A 14,668-nucleotide genomic window follows, 5' to 3' on the forward strand; every position below is an offset into this window, starting at 1 on the left:
AAAAAATATGAATATTGTTATTTACCTAAATAGATAACATCACACCAGTGATGTATATCAAATTGGTCCAACTAGGAATTCCAATATTAAATGAGACAGTAATTTCACAACTCACTATTCCAAAAATTTGGATTGATGGTTCAATTATACCAGGGACATTACCTGTTGTAATTGAATCAATCATTGCTTTCTTCAATAAAAGTTTCCATTCCATCTGCTCTTTTGTTTTATTGTCCTTCTGTGTTTTGTTTGCTTTCTTTCCCAAATATATATGATTTTGGATTTTGTCATTGAAAATCCTTGCTGGTTTTGCTACCTCATGCTGCAGAGAAAGCCTTGTGACTGTTTTATAGTCACTGATTTCATGGTTGTATGAGTGCTTAATGCAACCTTGCAGGGATGTGGAGACCTAATGAAGTGTGTGCATAAAAGGCTTAGTCTACATTGAGTGCAGGGTTAGTGTGAGCAGCTCATGTCATCAGTATCATAGTTAATCCATTACAATCATCCTCTGTTAATCAGTGTTATCATTCTAACGTCTCCAGGAGAGGAAATGTAGTATTCTAAATGCAAATCTTTGCCACTCTTAGTCAATTCAACACCTTTAAAAATTTGCTGTAATAGGACTGTGTGCCTGGTATCCCTACTTTTGCTTTTCCTGACCCAGGACGCGGTCTCCACGGCTGATGATCCATGAGACACTGGAATCTTGGTCCCATGGCTCTGTGTGTTCTGGGACATCTGGGGACTTCAGCACTGTTTTAGGGGCTTTGGGTCCCACCTCTTCATAGCATTGCTGAGATGAGATCTGTGGGTTCACCCTCATTCTTGAGTGTATGGTGCATTTTTTCTAGAACCAACACACGCCACCGTGGCAGCACTGCTTTGACCACGTGCTGGGGCAGCGTGTGCCTGTCAGTCCTTGGGTTTAAATTTTCTGTTCAAATTTCTAAAATGGGGTATATTGACAGATACACTCCATGTAAACAGAAGCTCTGTGGGGTTTTCAGCAACTTCTAAGAGCATAAATATTCCTGAAGCAGCTAATCTTCCTCCCAACAAGTGAGGAGCAAGCCGGCAAGTCCTGGGTGCCTGTGGTGGCCAAGCTGTGCAGCCCAGGCTGCTCACCGAGGAGCAAAGAGAAAATCTTAAAACCCTACTTCCATGCTGTCTTTCACAGAATCTCAGAACTGAATGTTTTAATATTTAAAGAGGGGTGATTATTTTTTTTATATATTATTTTATTTTTTTTTCCGTATTATTAGGTATAATTATTACAGTTCAACTCCACATACACATTGCATGTAAATACATGTATAGAGTATACTGCATGTTTTTAGTTACATATATGTACTAATTATTGTTTCTAAGAACAGATTAGAGTTTTAGATTTTTAAACTTACATAGTTACCAGAGGAATAAAGCCAACTACAAAAGAATAATAAACAGAATATTGTAATCCAATCACAAAGGACAGTCATATGTGCTTAAGCATATTCAAGAAATCAAAATAACAATTAGTTCATTTGTGGTCTTATTATTATTGCTATTAATTTTAGATTCCTCATAAATGAAGTCATATGGCATTTTTCTTTCTCTTTTCACCCCACTTCACTTAGAATGACAGTCTTCAGGTCCATCCATGTTGCTGCAAATTGCATCTGTTATGGCTGAGTAGTATTCCATTGTAGATATGTATCACCTTGTCTTTATCCAGTCATGTGCTGATGGACATTTGTGTTGTTTCCATGTTCTTTGTTCTATGTCCCTTCTGGCAACAATTACTGATTTTAAATATTTTCCACCTTAAAATCCTTCCTGAAGGAGACATGGTAACAGGAATCAAAAACAGTTACAGCACAGGGTTGTGTGTGATGGGCCCTAGGGGCTTGGTAGGAAGGTTGGCAGAAAAGATTTCAGATTCTGATCAAATGATTCCTCCTCTTGTAGCCCTGCTGACCGCCTCTCTCACGGCCTGCCCTACTAGTCTGACCAGTCCCTTCTGTGAATCCCACTGTATTGTGCACAAATTTTTTCCAATTGGTGTCATCCAGCAGGGACCTTAGGTGAGGCACCTAAGCTCCTGTGTTGGTTTCTTCCATCAGCCCTTAACTTCCTTGGAAGCCAGGACTGTCTCATTGCCCCAAGGATTCCTAATGCCTAGTGAGATGCCTGATACAGCTGGTACTTAACGAGCACATAAGTCAAATGGAAAAACCTGACCAAAGAAATGGCCCTCATTTTTCAGACATGCCTACTTGAGTACATAGGGTAAAATGACATGTTTTCTTGAATTTGCTGTCAAATACTTCAACAAAGGACAAGTAAAAGAACAAAGGTCTGAATAAAGGAAATATGGAAATGTTTGTGAATTCCTTAATCTGGGTGATGGGCTTATTGTACTATATTTATTGATGTATACTTAAGTTATTTTATAATTTTCTTATCATTAGCTGAATAGCAAGTATTAATACGTATTAATTGAAATCCTTTGAGCCGACCAAACTTACCCCACACAAAATCCTTAATGTCCTAGTAGTGTGTCTTACAGAAATCTTTTCCCATAAAGACAGGAAAAAAGGGAAAGACAGATCTGTGCAGTATTTCCACATTGTCAAAAGACCAAAGACCGACACAAAGAAGAGATTCTGAAAAAGATAAAGAGGCTGAAATCAATGTCCTGAAAACCTAGCCAAGAATTCTAAATGTCCCAACTTAACTAACCTCAGCACTGCCGCATCAAGAATGGGGCAAGTAGAACCTTGAGGATTTTTTTTTAAATAAATAAATAATGATCCAGTTCCTACCACAGGCAATTATGGTAAGAGTGAGTATAAGTTCTAACACCAACTAGTGTACAAATTATAATTTATACTTGATTCAAACTGCTTCTTCTATAAAATCTGAATCTTTTTATTCTTAAGACAGATTTGTGGCATATGACCTAGTGATAAAATTTTCAACTCGCTTGTATTCAAAAAGTTCACCAATGTGAGAGTTTATTACAACAACTATTGCTTTTTGGGAAACCCATGTGCCTTGTCACTCTCTTCCATAAGATTTCCTGTGGAAAATTCAATTCCTCATTCAGGAAGGGGCTGAGCAAACAGTCTGATGGAAAACCTTCATACACTGCAACACAAGAAAATGAAAATGACAGTGAGCAGCCCCTGAAGCCGGCAGACACACACAGCTCACGGCTGTGTTCCCGCCATGACTTTCTGTAACCAGCAGGGAAAATGTGCATTTCAAGAAATAGACATAAACACTTTTCAGGACCTGAGCACATAATTTCCCTTTCATGGTTTAGTGGGCTTCCATTTAATTCTATGAGAAGTGTTTAAAACAACAGAACAACAGCTGAGATATGGTTTAAAGTAACATTTGTCTTAGTGAAAATAAAGCCAGCTGATAGTTATCATTTTTACTTTATTTGATCTCACTCTCCTACTTTACCTCCCCAACCTCCTCCACAAAATGATGGTGAACATCCCCTTCTGGGGCCGAAGGCTAAGTAGAAAGTACCAATCACATGGAGGTGTGCTTTGTTGTTTTATTTTTCAAAAGAAACATGTTTCATTCATGTGATTTAAAATTAAGATCAAGAAACAAACTCTATTCAATGAATGGTAGAAAACACATGTCATCATAGCTGCTCATCAGGTTTGGCCCCACGTTACACACATTTACATGGACATGTGACATGTGCTGTCATGGGACATGGTGAGTGGGGACAGGGTCTCTGCTCTCTCAGGGCACACAGCCTGGTGGGGGAGGCAGTGTTCAATCATTGCCTTTTTTTTAATGTACTTACAAATTATGGGAAATGCTATTTAAAAAGAACAAAGTGAGTCAATGAAAGTGAAAAATTCAAGGACAGTATTTAGGCTGAGGGAAGACAGGGAACCTCTTTGAAGAGCTGACACTCCACTGAGACCCAAAGAACAACTCCAGTGCTGCAGGTGAAGGGCAGGGACACATTGATAAAGGGCTGATATCCAGAATACACCAAAATCTCTTTAAACTCAACAAGAAGAATGAATAACCTGCTTAAAAAATGAGCAAAATGCCTCAACACACACTTCAACATAGAAGGAAACTGGATGCCAAAGAAATCTATGGAAACATGCTCCACAGCATCTGTCATCAAGGGGCTGCAGACTGAAACAGCGAGGTATCACTGCACACCTGTCAGAACTGCCAAAATTCAGAACACTGACAGCACCAAATGCTGGTGAGGATTTGGAGCGTCAGGAATTCTCTTGCATTGCTGGTGGGAATGAAAAATGGCCCAGATACTTTGGAAGGCGGTCTGGCAATTTTTTACAAAACTAAACGTACTCCTACCATATGATCTGGCAACTGTGCTCCTTGGTGTTTACTGAACAAAATGGAAAATTACGTCCACACACAAATCTGCATACAGATGTTAATAGCAGCTTTATTCATAATCACCAGAACTCAGAAACAACTAAGCTGTTCTTCAGTAGGTGAATGGATAAATAAACTGTGGTCCAGGCAGAAAATGGACTATTTATGATGTTAAAATGAAATGAGTTATCAAGGGATGGAAAGACATGGAGGAACCTTAAATGCATATTACTAAGTGAAAGAAGCCAATCTGGGAAGGTTCTGCAACTGTCTGATTCCAACTGTATGGTGTTCTGGGAAAGGCAAAACCACAGAGACTAAAAGATCAGTTACTGTCAGAGGCTAGAGGGGAAGGAGTAATGAATGAGGTGCAGCACGGAGCATTTTTAGGATCACTAAGACAGACTACTCTGTATGATGCTGTGATGGTAGAAACGTGTCATTGTACATCTGTCCAAACCCACAGAGTGCACACCACCAAGTGTAAATCCTAGTGTCAAGTATGGGCTCTTGGTGATGATGACGTGTCAGTGTAGGTTCACCCATTGTCGCAAATGCACGCTCAGGTACAGGCGTCAATAGTGAGGAGGCTGTGGGGACAAACTGCAGTTCATACACCCAATCCAGCCCCAGCCACTGCTGTGAATAAAGCTCTGTGGGTGTGTGGACTGTCCGGCTGCTCTGGCGTCTGAACAGCAGAGCTGAGCAGCTGCACCAGAGATCAGGAGGTTTGCAGATCCTGAAATATTGACTCCCAAGCCCTTGACAGAAAAAAGTCTGCTGTGTCCTGCTCTATACGAATCACAATTCACCCTGATGACACAGGAGAGCAGGGCCCAAACAAGGCATGGTTAATCGGACTGAAGCAATGTTTTAGTTCCAAAACCTTTGTTGAAGTCCTGCAGATCCAGCGACAGACTGTAGCCAGGAAGCGTCTGCAGAAGGAGTCCGTAACAGGCCTTCCCGCCAGGCTCCGGGATGCCGGGGGCCACGCGCTGCACGGGGGCCACCCACTTGAAGAAGACGGACTTGCAGTGGAAGCCGATCAACTCATAGAGCTCGGATAGGATGCTGCACTGCTGAATTCTCTCCTAGGAACGCTGAAGCACAGGGAGAAAAGCAACAAGCATCTGAACGAAACATGTAAGTGAAAAAAGACACGTAAAAATGTTTTCCCATAAAACAGAGACCTGATGACACAGGAAGGAAGAGGAAGGCTGACTTCGTGCACTGATGGGACCGGATGCAGAAATGCAGGGAAGCAGCGCTGTGCAGATGCTCCAGACCCCCTCCGGCCCCACCTATCCACGTTCATCCTGTCCTTTTCCTAGAAAGGCCTGTATTCCCTGAAACAGAGGAATCTGCTCCCTACACATGAGACGCAGAGAAAGGAAGGAGCAAAAGAAAGGGAAAGTGAAGGAACAACGTTTCATCTAGACCCTAGTATTTGGGCAGGACTTTCACCAAACACACATCTTCTCAAAGCACAGAGCACACAGTGAGAGGCTGACAGAGTGACTGCGACTTCTGCTCCTTAAGCAAGAGCTACCTGCCAGCACACGCTGCGCCCCTTACTGAATCATTACAATCATCTCAGAAACTATTACTACCCCGGCTCACAGGCAAGGAAATCTGAAACTCGGGGAGGAATTATTATCATCCTGGACAATGTCCCACGACCCAGAATTTTCAGAGCCTCCACAGACCCTGGACTAAAATTCTCCACTTCACCACGGGCCCGGAGCCTCAGGCTGAGGCCACGTCAGGTCTGCACGGGCCCAGAGCACGAGTATGTGGGACAAGGGATGGTCCCACTCGAAGTGCCAGGCCAAGGCCCTCAGAAACCTATGAAATGAAACCAAATCCCCAAACTCATTTCCAACACACTGCCCTGTCTGGGAGGACTGCTCGGCACATCTGGCTTATCACCTGTGCACAGGCTGTGCAAGGGGCCCAGACAGTGACGTTATGTCCCAGTGGAAGTGGCTCGGAGACCGCTTCATCACAGGACAGACTTTCCCGGCTTCCAACGTTAACTCTCCATTCCATTTTCAACTGGAAAGTAAGTTTAGACTTGTTTTCCTCTCCTAGAAACAAAGAGAGTGGTAATATCAGCAGGAAACTCAAGACTGAGGAAGGGTCTCCTGGCCATCTGGAAGTATAGGCCGGGGAGGGAACAGAGACAGGGATCAGAAAGACCCGTGTTCCAGTCCAAAGTCTGCACGTCACTCGCTTTGACAGTTTACTTATTAATACAGGTGAAAAAATCTAATTATGATTGTTGGGAAAACTAATTGAAATAACGTATGCCACTAGCATTCGTCTAAAATCCTTCATGAGTGTCCCAGAAATGGAAGTGATCGTGGTTAGTTACTGTCTGCCAAATCTTTGGTTTTAAGCCCACATCAGCCAGCCAGAGATGTGTCAGAGAATGCCTCACCAGCTAGCAGCCTTCTCCAACTTGGAAACTCACAGTGTCTGAAGAACAGCCAGTGGTGGATGCTTTGGGACACTCTGGAGGTAGCACTCCTGGGATGACTTCAAAAAGCTGGGGAGAATTTAGGGGACCATACATTTCAAATACAGAAAACACATTCCATGTCTGCCCACATTCATCTCTAGCCATGATGATTCAGAGAGGAAATACATATTCAAACGTACACCATTTTCCCACATAAGTGCATCAAAACAATTTGGAAAAAATGTAACTTTCTTCTCTACATCACACAGCGGGGATTACACGGTTTGTACTGAGAGCCCTACTTGTAAAACATCTGCTAACATAACTGGGTCCACTATCAGTCCATTCAAAGAGAAGGATGGAAAAGAACAAAGCCAAGCTAATACGCTCCGGTCTTTGGTGGGTTAAAATGTCACAAAGGAGACGGACAGGTCATCAAGGAACAACCCTGCCGTGATCACGGAGCCGGGCAACGGGGTGGGCGGCAAGATGTATGACGCAGCCGCAGCTGTGCCTGCGCTTCTAGGCAGGTATCCAAAGTCACCTCGACATGGCGTCCAATGCTTGTGCCCACGTCCTCATCACCTGAAATGTATTTAAGAGAAATGAAAACTAATAAACGGAAAATACCTTTGGTTGGCACACCGTCCAAAGAGCAAAGTCACAGTTTGACAACTGGCCATCCCGGTTCCCTGGGATTCATTCTTGGAGAACCTTAAAAACCACTCCTCTGTCCTCAAGAAGTGCTGCCTAATTGTCCGATCTTTGGCTCAGGGATACAGCACGTTCACGTGAACTTCAATGTCTGCACAGATTTGACTGTCTTTCTCCAGGTTCATTTGTCCATTCTGAAGAGGCCTGAGTTAAGTCCATCTTCTGTAAGATCAATTCCCTCCAGTGAAAACTCATCGAGCCTGCAATTAAAAGCCAACTGAACAGGACTGTCCTCAGCTAAAAATATCACCCACCCTTCACTGCTTTCTTAATTTCCTTTCCTAGCTAATTGCAACAGACTAAAACCTCCCTCCACCCAGCTCCCCAACTATGTCAAACAGAAAGTAAGGTCCATAAAAGAGGAGACAACTCCATAGTCACATCTGAATTCCTAGCATATACTAATGTCACTAAATAGAACTATGATTATGGCTTCTTTCCTTAAAAACCTTTCTGGTTATTTAAATGAGACCTTGGAAGAGAGCTGTTTGGGTCTAGTACCTTGATCCAGAAGACTCAGGAGGCCTTTTTCGGAATGGCTGTTCACTGATTCATTCAAAACACAACTTCTCATTCCGGGAGGAGCTGTGATTTTCTGCCAGGAGATTGTGGTCACTCTCATGCCAGAACAGCTTTAAACTAAATCCTTATTTGGATTTGTTATTTTTCCCTGCTTCCCCAAAAATTGACTTTCCTTAATTTCTTGCCTTGAGGACTGATATTTTTCTTTCTTTCTAATTCACCCTTTATTAAACAGGATTCTCAGGATGTGCTTGGCCTTACATAGGATGAGCCTTCCAACTCCCAGTGTGAGAGGCCTGGGGCTCACCTCCCGCCCTCCTGCCAGGGCAATTAACACTCAGTTCAGGAGCCAACCGGCACCCCAGGGCTTCTAAGGCTCACGTATCTCCCAGAATCCCTGCTTTCTGGTATGACTTGGATTCTGAGGATTTCCCCTCACTTTCTTGAAAATTAGCTGTGCAGCTTGAAAGATGAGGAAGGAAGGATTTATTTCTTAATCAGCATTTTAAGGAACTTGTGTAATGAAAGTTTTCACGAGTTTATAGAACCCTCCATTGCCGAGACAGAAAACACAATAGATATTTTCTAAATTTAGGTATCATGTGCATTGTTTCTCTGCTTTTGTTTTCTTAACTACTAACACACATTTTTTAATTAAAAAAATAAGTCACGAAATAGGATAGAAACTTGAAGGGGCAAACAAAATTTAAGGGCAAAGAAAGAAAAATGATAAGTACTCTACAAAGTTAATATAATACATACACTATGGATCAGATCAGCAATTCTCAGTAACAGCTAATTGAAACATGACCATGAGGTAAAACGTCTCCCCTTCAGGAGATGACCAACAGATAATAGAATTAAAACAACAAATTAAAATCCTAAGTCTGGCGTGGTATAGAAGGCTATCAGCTAATTGTGTCTTCTTCTGGAAAAGAGGGAGGCTCACCAGCTCTTTACTGTGGAGCCTGAGCCTAGGGGAGGGCGGTGAAGAACCGCCCTGTAAGTATCCAATTAACAAAGTGGGTGATGAATAAAGAGACTTGAGCTTTGATGACAGAGATGATACTAATATTCACTTGTCCTATAAAGTATGTCTTCATGTTCAGTGATCAATACCTCGGCGTCCTCAGGGATTAAGATTATAGGAAAATTCACAGCCTGGGCCCAGACCTCCTCTTTGAGCTCGTGACACTGCACTTAGATGTCTCAAGAGCAACTCCAACTCCACCTGCAAAGTGCTGACTTCACGGTGCTCCTCACATAGCCGTCCTGCCCAGGGCCCCTGGTTGGGAGGGAAGGTCTCTCTGCCCCTCCCAGCTCAGGCCCATCACTCACAGATGTGACTGGACCCCTCCTTCAGGGCTCAGATTTCCTCAGTCACCGAGCCCCACCACCCACACCTGACCTACCAGGTACTCACAGGCACTCCCTCAGCACTGACTCTGGGCTGGGGACCATGCTGCACACTGTGCAAATGTTATCTCACTGGATCTCCACAACAGTCCTGGGAATTGGGTACATCACTGCTTCAATTGATTAGATAAATTGTTTCACTTCCTTGAGTGAGTCATCCAAAGTGACACGTCTACTAAGCCACAAACATGGGACTGAAAACCACTTGAAAATTGAACACTGCTACACCTCGCAGCCACCCTACTCTGATTCGTCACATCACTTTCTGCCGAGCCTACTGAATGTTTGCAAGCATTCTACAAACACAAAAGTGATCTAAGAGAGCACCCCACTCCCCTACTTAAAATCTGTCAATGACGGTCCACTGCTCTTCAGAGAAAGCCTCACCAGGCCTGAGCACAGCCCAACGGCCCGGCATCCTCATTCCCTGCACGGCCACGCCGCCTCACCCACCACACAGCACAGTGCCGTGTCCAGGACTGGGATGCTGACTCCGTACAACACGGGGCTCGTCTCACTCGAACAATGATCACCCTCTTCAGTGGTCACCCTCTTCAATGCTGACTCTCAGAAAAATATTTTCTCAGGATGAATCAATATGTTTTCCCTTACAACTTCCAGTCATTGATAATGAGCTCCCCCAAAAAGAGAGAAGACTTAATCCTCAGTCTCCTTATCTGTAAAGTGGGAATAGCAAGGAAATATGTAAGGTTTTCAGAGAAATAAAATTCATGTGAGTCTGAGGGACAATTCCCAACATACAGTAAGCACTCAATATGGGCTTACTTAGTATTAATAAGAATATGTTGCATTCCAGCAACCTTAAATCAATGATTTATGGCTTTGTCAAACAGACTACTGACAAACAGTTGGACGAACCCCTTTGAGCAGATCAGCACAAGTGTATTGGGAGAGGTAAGCGCTGCCTCCAGTTACAGCTCAAACTCTTATATGTTGTTTGAGCATTTAGTTGTCGTTATTGAATAAAGACAGGTGTTCTTTAGTCAAAGCTCCTGAAACATAAATCTTCAAAGATAGATACAAATTAGGTTTCAAGTACAACATTCTCACTAGAAATTATTTGAAAATGATAGTCTTAGCTCCTCTGTACATCAAAAGGGCATGTTCTTAATGTATCTGACTATATACACTGAAAGGATTGTTTAAAAGAAATTAAGATGAAGCCATCCTAAATAAGTTCTCAGTATCATCTGCACAAAGCCCCACCCAAGGGTCTCATTTCTCACTTCCACATAGGTGTTCAGGTAGTTTAACCTGGGTCTTGGTTTTTTAAAACACAGGGGAGGGAAGAGTTGTGGATAGATTTATGAAGCAAATATAAACCTAGTGTATTTGATGTGTAGGAATCCTAGAAATAAACAAATTGATATATAGTCCCACCCTTAAGAAGCTCAGCCTTTCCATTTACAACAGCATTAAAAATAAAATGGGAGATACATTTAACAAAAATTACAAGATTTGTACATTGAACAATTTGAAGTATCACTGAAAAAATTTTAGAAGATCTACATATACGGAAGACATCCCATGTTCATGGAATAGTAGACAATATTGTTAAAAATGTTAAGACTCCCCAAAGTGATCTACAAATTCAGTGGAATCGCTATCAAAATTCCAGCTGACTTCTTTGCAAAAATTGAAAAACTGATGCCAAAATTCATATGGAAGTGCAAGGGGCCCAGGACAGCCAAAGCTATCTTGAAGAAGCAGAGCAAAGTGGGAGGACTCACTTTAAATGTTACTACAAATCTATAGTACTGAAGTCATTATGGTACTGTCATAAGTTTGGGTACATAAATCTATGAGACACAGTAAAAATTCCAGGGGGGAATCTTATATTTACAGTCAGTTTTCAACAAGTGTGCCAACAACACTGCATTGAAAGAATAGTCTATTCAACGAATGGTGCAGGGAAGGCTGGGTATCTGCAGGCAAAAGAATGAATTTAGAATCTGAAACCCCCTATTGTATATAACAAATAAAAATTAATTGAAAATGGATCACAGACAGAAACGTAAAATCTAAACCTATAAACTTTCTAAAAGAAGACATAGTATAAATCTTTGTGGTCCTAGGATAGGTTATGGTTTCCTAGATACAATACCAAGAGCAGAAGTGATAAAAAAAAAAAAAACCAGATAAACTGGACTTCATCAAAATTAAAACCACTTGTTACAAAAGACATCATCAAGAAAGTGAAATGAAAGGGGAAGTGGGTAGCTCAAGTGATAGAGTGCATGCTTGGCAAAAAATAAATAAATAAATAAAATAAATGAATAAATCTAATTACTTCCCCTATAAAGAAATTGTCTTAATGTTTAAAAAAAGTAAAGTGGAATGACAATCTGCAGAATAGTAGAAAAAATTTGCAAAGCATATATCTAATAAGAGACTAGTATACAGGATATAAAAAAAATGTTTACAACTGACCAATACAAAGAAAATCGACCCAATTTTTAAATTTACCAAGGAATTAAATAGATACACAAATGGCCAATAAGCATATGAAAAGATGCTCAGCATCACTAGTCAAATCAAAATCAAAATGAGATCTCATTTTACACCCACTAGGATGGTTATAATCAAAACACGGACAATAACAATTGTCGGTCAGGAGGCAGAGGAATGGGAACCCTCAATATGCAGCCATTGGAAATGGGCAATGGTGCATCTTCTTTGGAAAAGTCTGGTGTTTCCTCAAAAGTTTAGTGTTATCATATGGCTCAGCAATTCTACTCCTACATATACGGTCATCCCTCAGTATCCTCGGGGGATTGGTTTCAGGAACCCACCACCCTGGATTCCATAATCCAAGGATGTTCGAGTCCCTTTACAACCAGCCATCTGGATCCATGAAGTGGAAACTACAGATATGGAGGGCCAACTGTACAGCCAACAGAATGAAAACATATTCTCACAAAAATTTGCACATCAATATTCATAGCAGTATCATTCAGAGTAGCCAAAAGTTACAAACAATGTCCATCCATCAATGAATGGGTAAAAAAATTATCAAGAATAGTCCCAAAAACTTTTGGTCATTGAATCTTTGACAAAGGAGGTGAGAACATACAATGGAGTAAAGACAGCCTCTTCAGAAAATGGTGTAGGGAAAACTGGACAGCTGCATGTAAATCAATGAAGTTAGACTAATCCCTCACAGCACACACAAAAATAAATTCAAAATGGCTTAAAGACTTAAACATGTAGACAAGACACTACAAACCTCTTAGAAGAAAACGTAGGCAAAACATCTGACATGCATCTCAGCAATGTTCTCCTAGAGCAGTCTACTCAAGCAATAGAAATACAAGCAAAAATATACAAGTGGGGTCTAATTAAACTTTCAAGCTTTTTCACAGCAAAGGAAACAGTAAGCAAAACAAAAAGACAGCCTATGGAATGGGAGAAAATATTTACATTAAATGAGACTGTCAAGGGGTTAATTCCCAGAATATATAAACAGCTTTTACACTTCATAAGAAAGAAAAATAAACAATTCAATCCAAAAATGGGCAGAAGTGCTAAAGAAACTTTTCTCCAATGAAAACATACAAATGGCCAATAGGCACATGAAAAAATGTTCAATATCATTATCAGAGAAATGCAAATCAAAACTACAATCAAGTATCACCTCACACCAGTCAGAATAGCCATCATTCAGAAGTTCACAAACAATAAATGCTGGAGAGGCTGTGGAGAAAATGGAACCCTCCTACACTGTGCTAGGAATGAAGTTTGGTCTAGCCATTGTGGAAAACTGTATGGAGATTCACCAAAAGACAAAAAATTTACTTCCCCTATGACCCAGCAATCCCACTCCTGGGCATATATCCAGAAGTAACCCTAATTCAAAAAGACACCTTCCCCCAAATATTCACAGCAGCACTATTTACAATAGCCAAGACATGGAAACAACCTAAATGTCCACTGACAGATGACTGGATAAAGAGATTGCAGTATATTTATACCATAGACTACTACGTAGGCATAAAAAAATAATAAAATAATGCCATTTGCAGTAACATGAATGGACCTGGAGAATGTCATTCTAGAGAAGTAAGCCAGAAAGAGAAAGAAAAATACCATATGAGATCGCTCATATGTGGAATCTTAAAAAAAAAAAAAACAAAGAAAGAGAAACTTATCTACAGAGCAGAAACAGACACAGAGACATAGAAACCAAACTATGGTTACCAGAGGGGAGACGGTGTGGGAAGGGATAACTTGTGAGTTCAAGGTTTGCAGATACTGATTATGTATAGAATAAACAGCAAGTTTATACTGTATAGTACAGGGAAATATGTTTAATATCTTATAGTAACTTATGTTGAAAAAGAATATGAAAATGAATACATGTATATTCCTATATAACTGAAGTGTTGTGCTGTAAACAAGAAACTGATGCAACATTATAAACTGACTAGACTTCAATGAAACTATTTTTAAATAGACCAAAAACAAAAAAAAGAAAAAGAAAAAAGATATTATTAAACCAAAAGAATAAATTACTGTTTCAAGCTACAACATGGATGAACCTTAAAAAAGTATGCTGAAGTAAGCCAGACACAAAAGGACAAATACTGCCCTTTTAGGTGAAGTGTATCTAAGTGTTCATTGTACTACTCCTGTAAATTTTCCGGAAGTTTGAAGTCTATTAAATTAAAAATAAAGTGTATTATTCATTAAAAACATAAAACGATCCCTCACAGGAGGGCTTTAAATAATAAATGAAGAAATGCATGTAAATCTCCTGGAACAACACTTTGCACGTCCACAGACAGTCACTGCTGTCACTGCCACTCAGAGGTTGGTACCAGCGCTGATGAGAGCTGCCTCCACTCGCTGCCCTGCAGACAGGTGTGAGGGCCTGGGGTCTGACAGGCAGGGTGACCTGGAACCTGAGTCAGACACAGCAATGCCCCAGACTCTGTGTTACCCAACTTTCTTATACAAGCTGCTACATGTAACATAAACACGCTAGAGGGATGTATCTTACAACACAGGCAATACAGTCAATGTTTTACAATAACTATAAATGGAGCAACTATTGTACACCTGAAACATAAATTGTAAATCAGCTATACCTTTTGAAAAAATTAAAAAATAATGTAAAAATATTATAACTTTAATATCAGTCCAGTTTTTAAGTAACTACTAAAC

The 14,668-nt window shown here is 40.8% G+C and overlaps 1 long non-coding RNA gene across 4 annotated transcripts in view; it reads right to left on the bottom strand.

Moving 5' to 3' along the window:
• Positions 1 to 1,249: 1,249 nt before the first annotated feature.
• LOC141579463 (uncharacterized) overlaps positions 1,250 to 14,668 on the bottom strand; it is a 118,504-nt gene continuing 105,085 nt past the window's right edge. For 2 of the 4 annotated variants that reach the window (XR_012510964.1, XR_012510962.1), the window contains 3 exons: positions 7,463 to 7,746; positions 6,301 to 6,458; positions 1,250 to 5,471 (listed from right to left, as the gene is read on the bottom strand). This is a non-coding gene — a long non-coding RNA (uncharacterized LOC141579463). The remainder of the gene's footprint in view (positions 5,472 to 6,300; positions 6,459 to 7,462; positions 7,747 to 14,668) is intronic. The other 2 variants (XR_012510963.1, XR_012510965.1) reach the window with 2 other exon arrangements.

Source organism: Camelus bactrianus, chromosome 2 (genome assembly GCF_048773025.1).
Source record: "Camelus bactrianus isolate YW-2024 breed Bactrian camel chromosome 2, ASM4877302v1, whole genome shotgun sequence".
Taxonomy (NCBI): Eukaryota; Metazoa; Chordata; class Mammalia; order Artiodactyla; family Camelidae; genus Camelus; species Camelus bactrianus.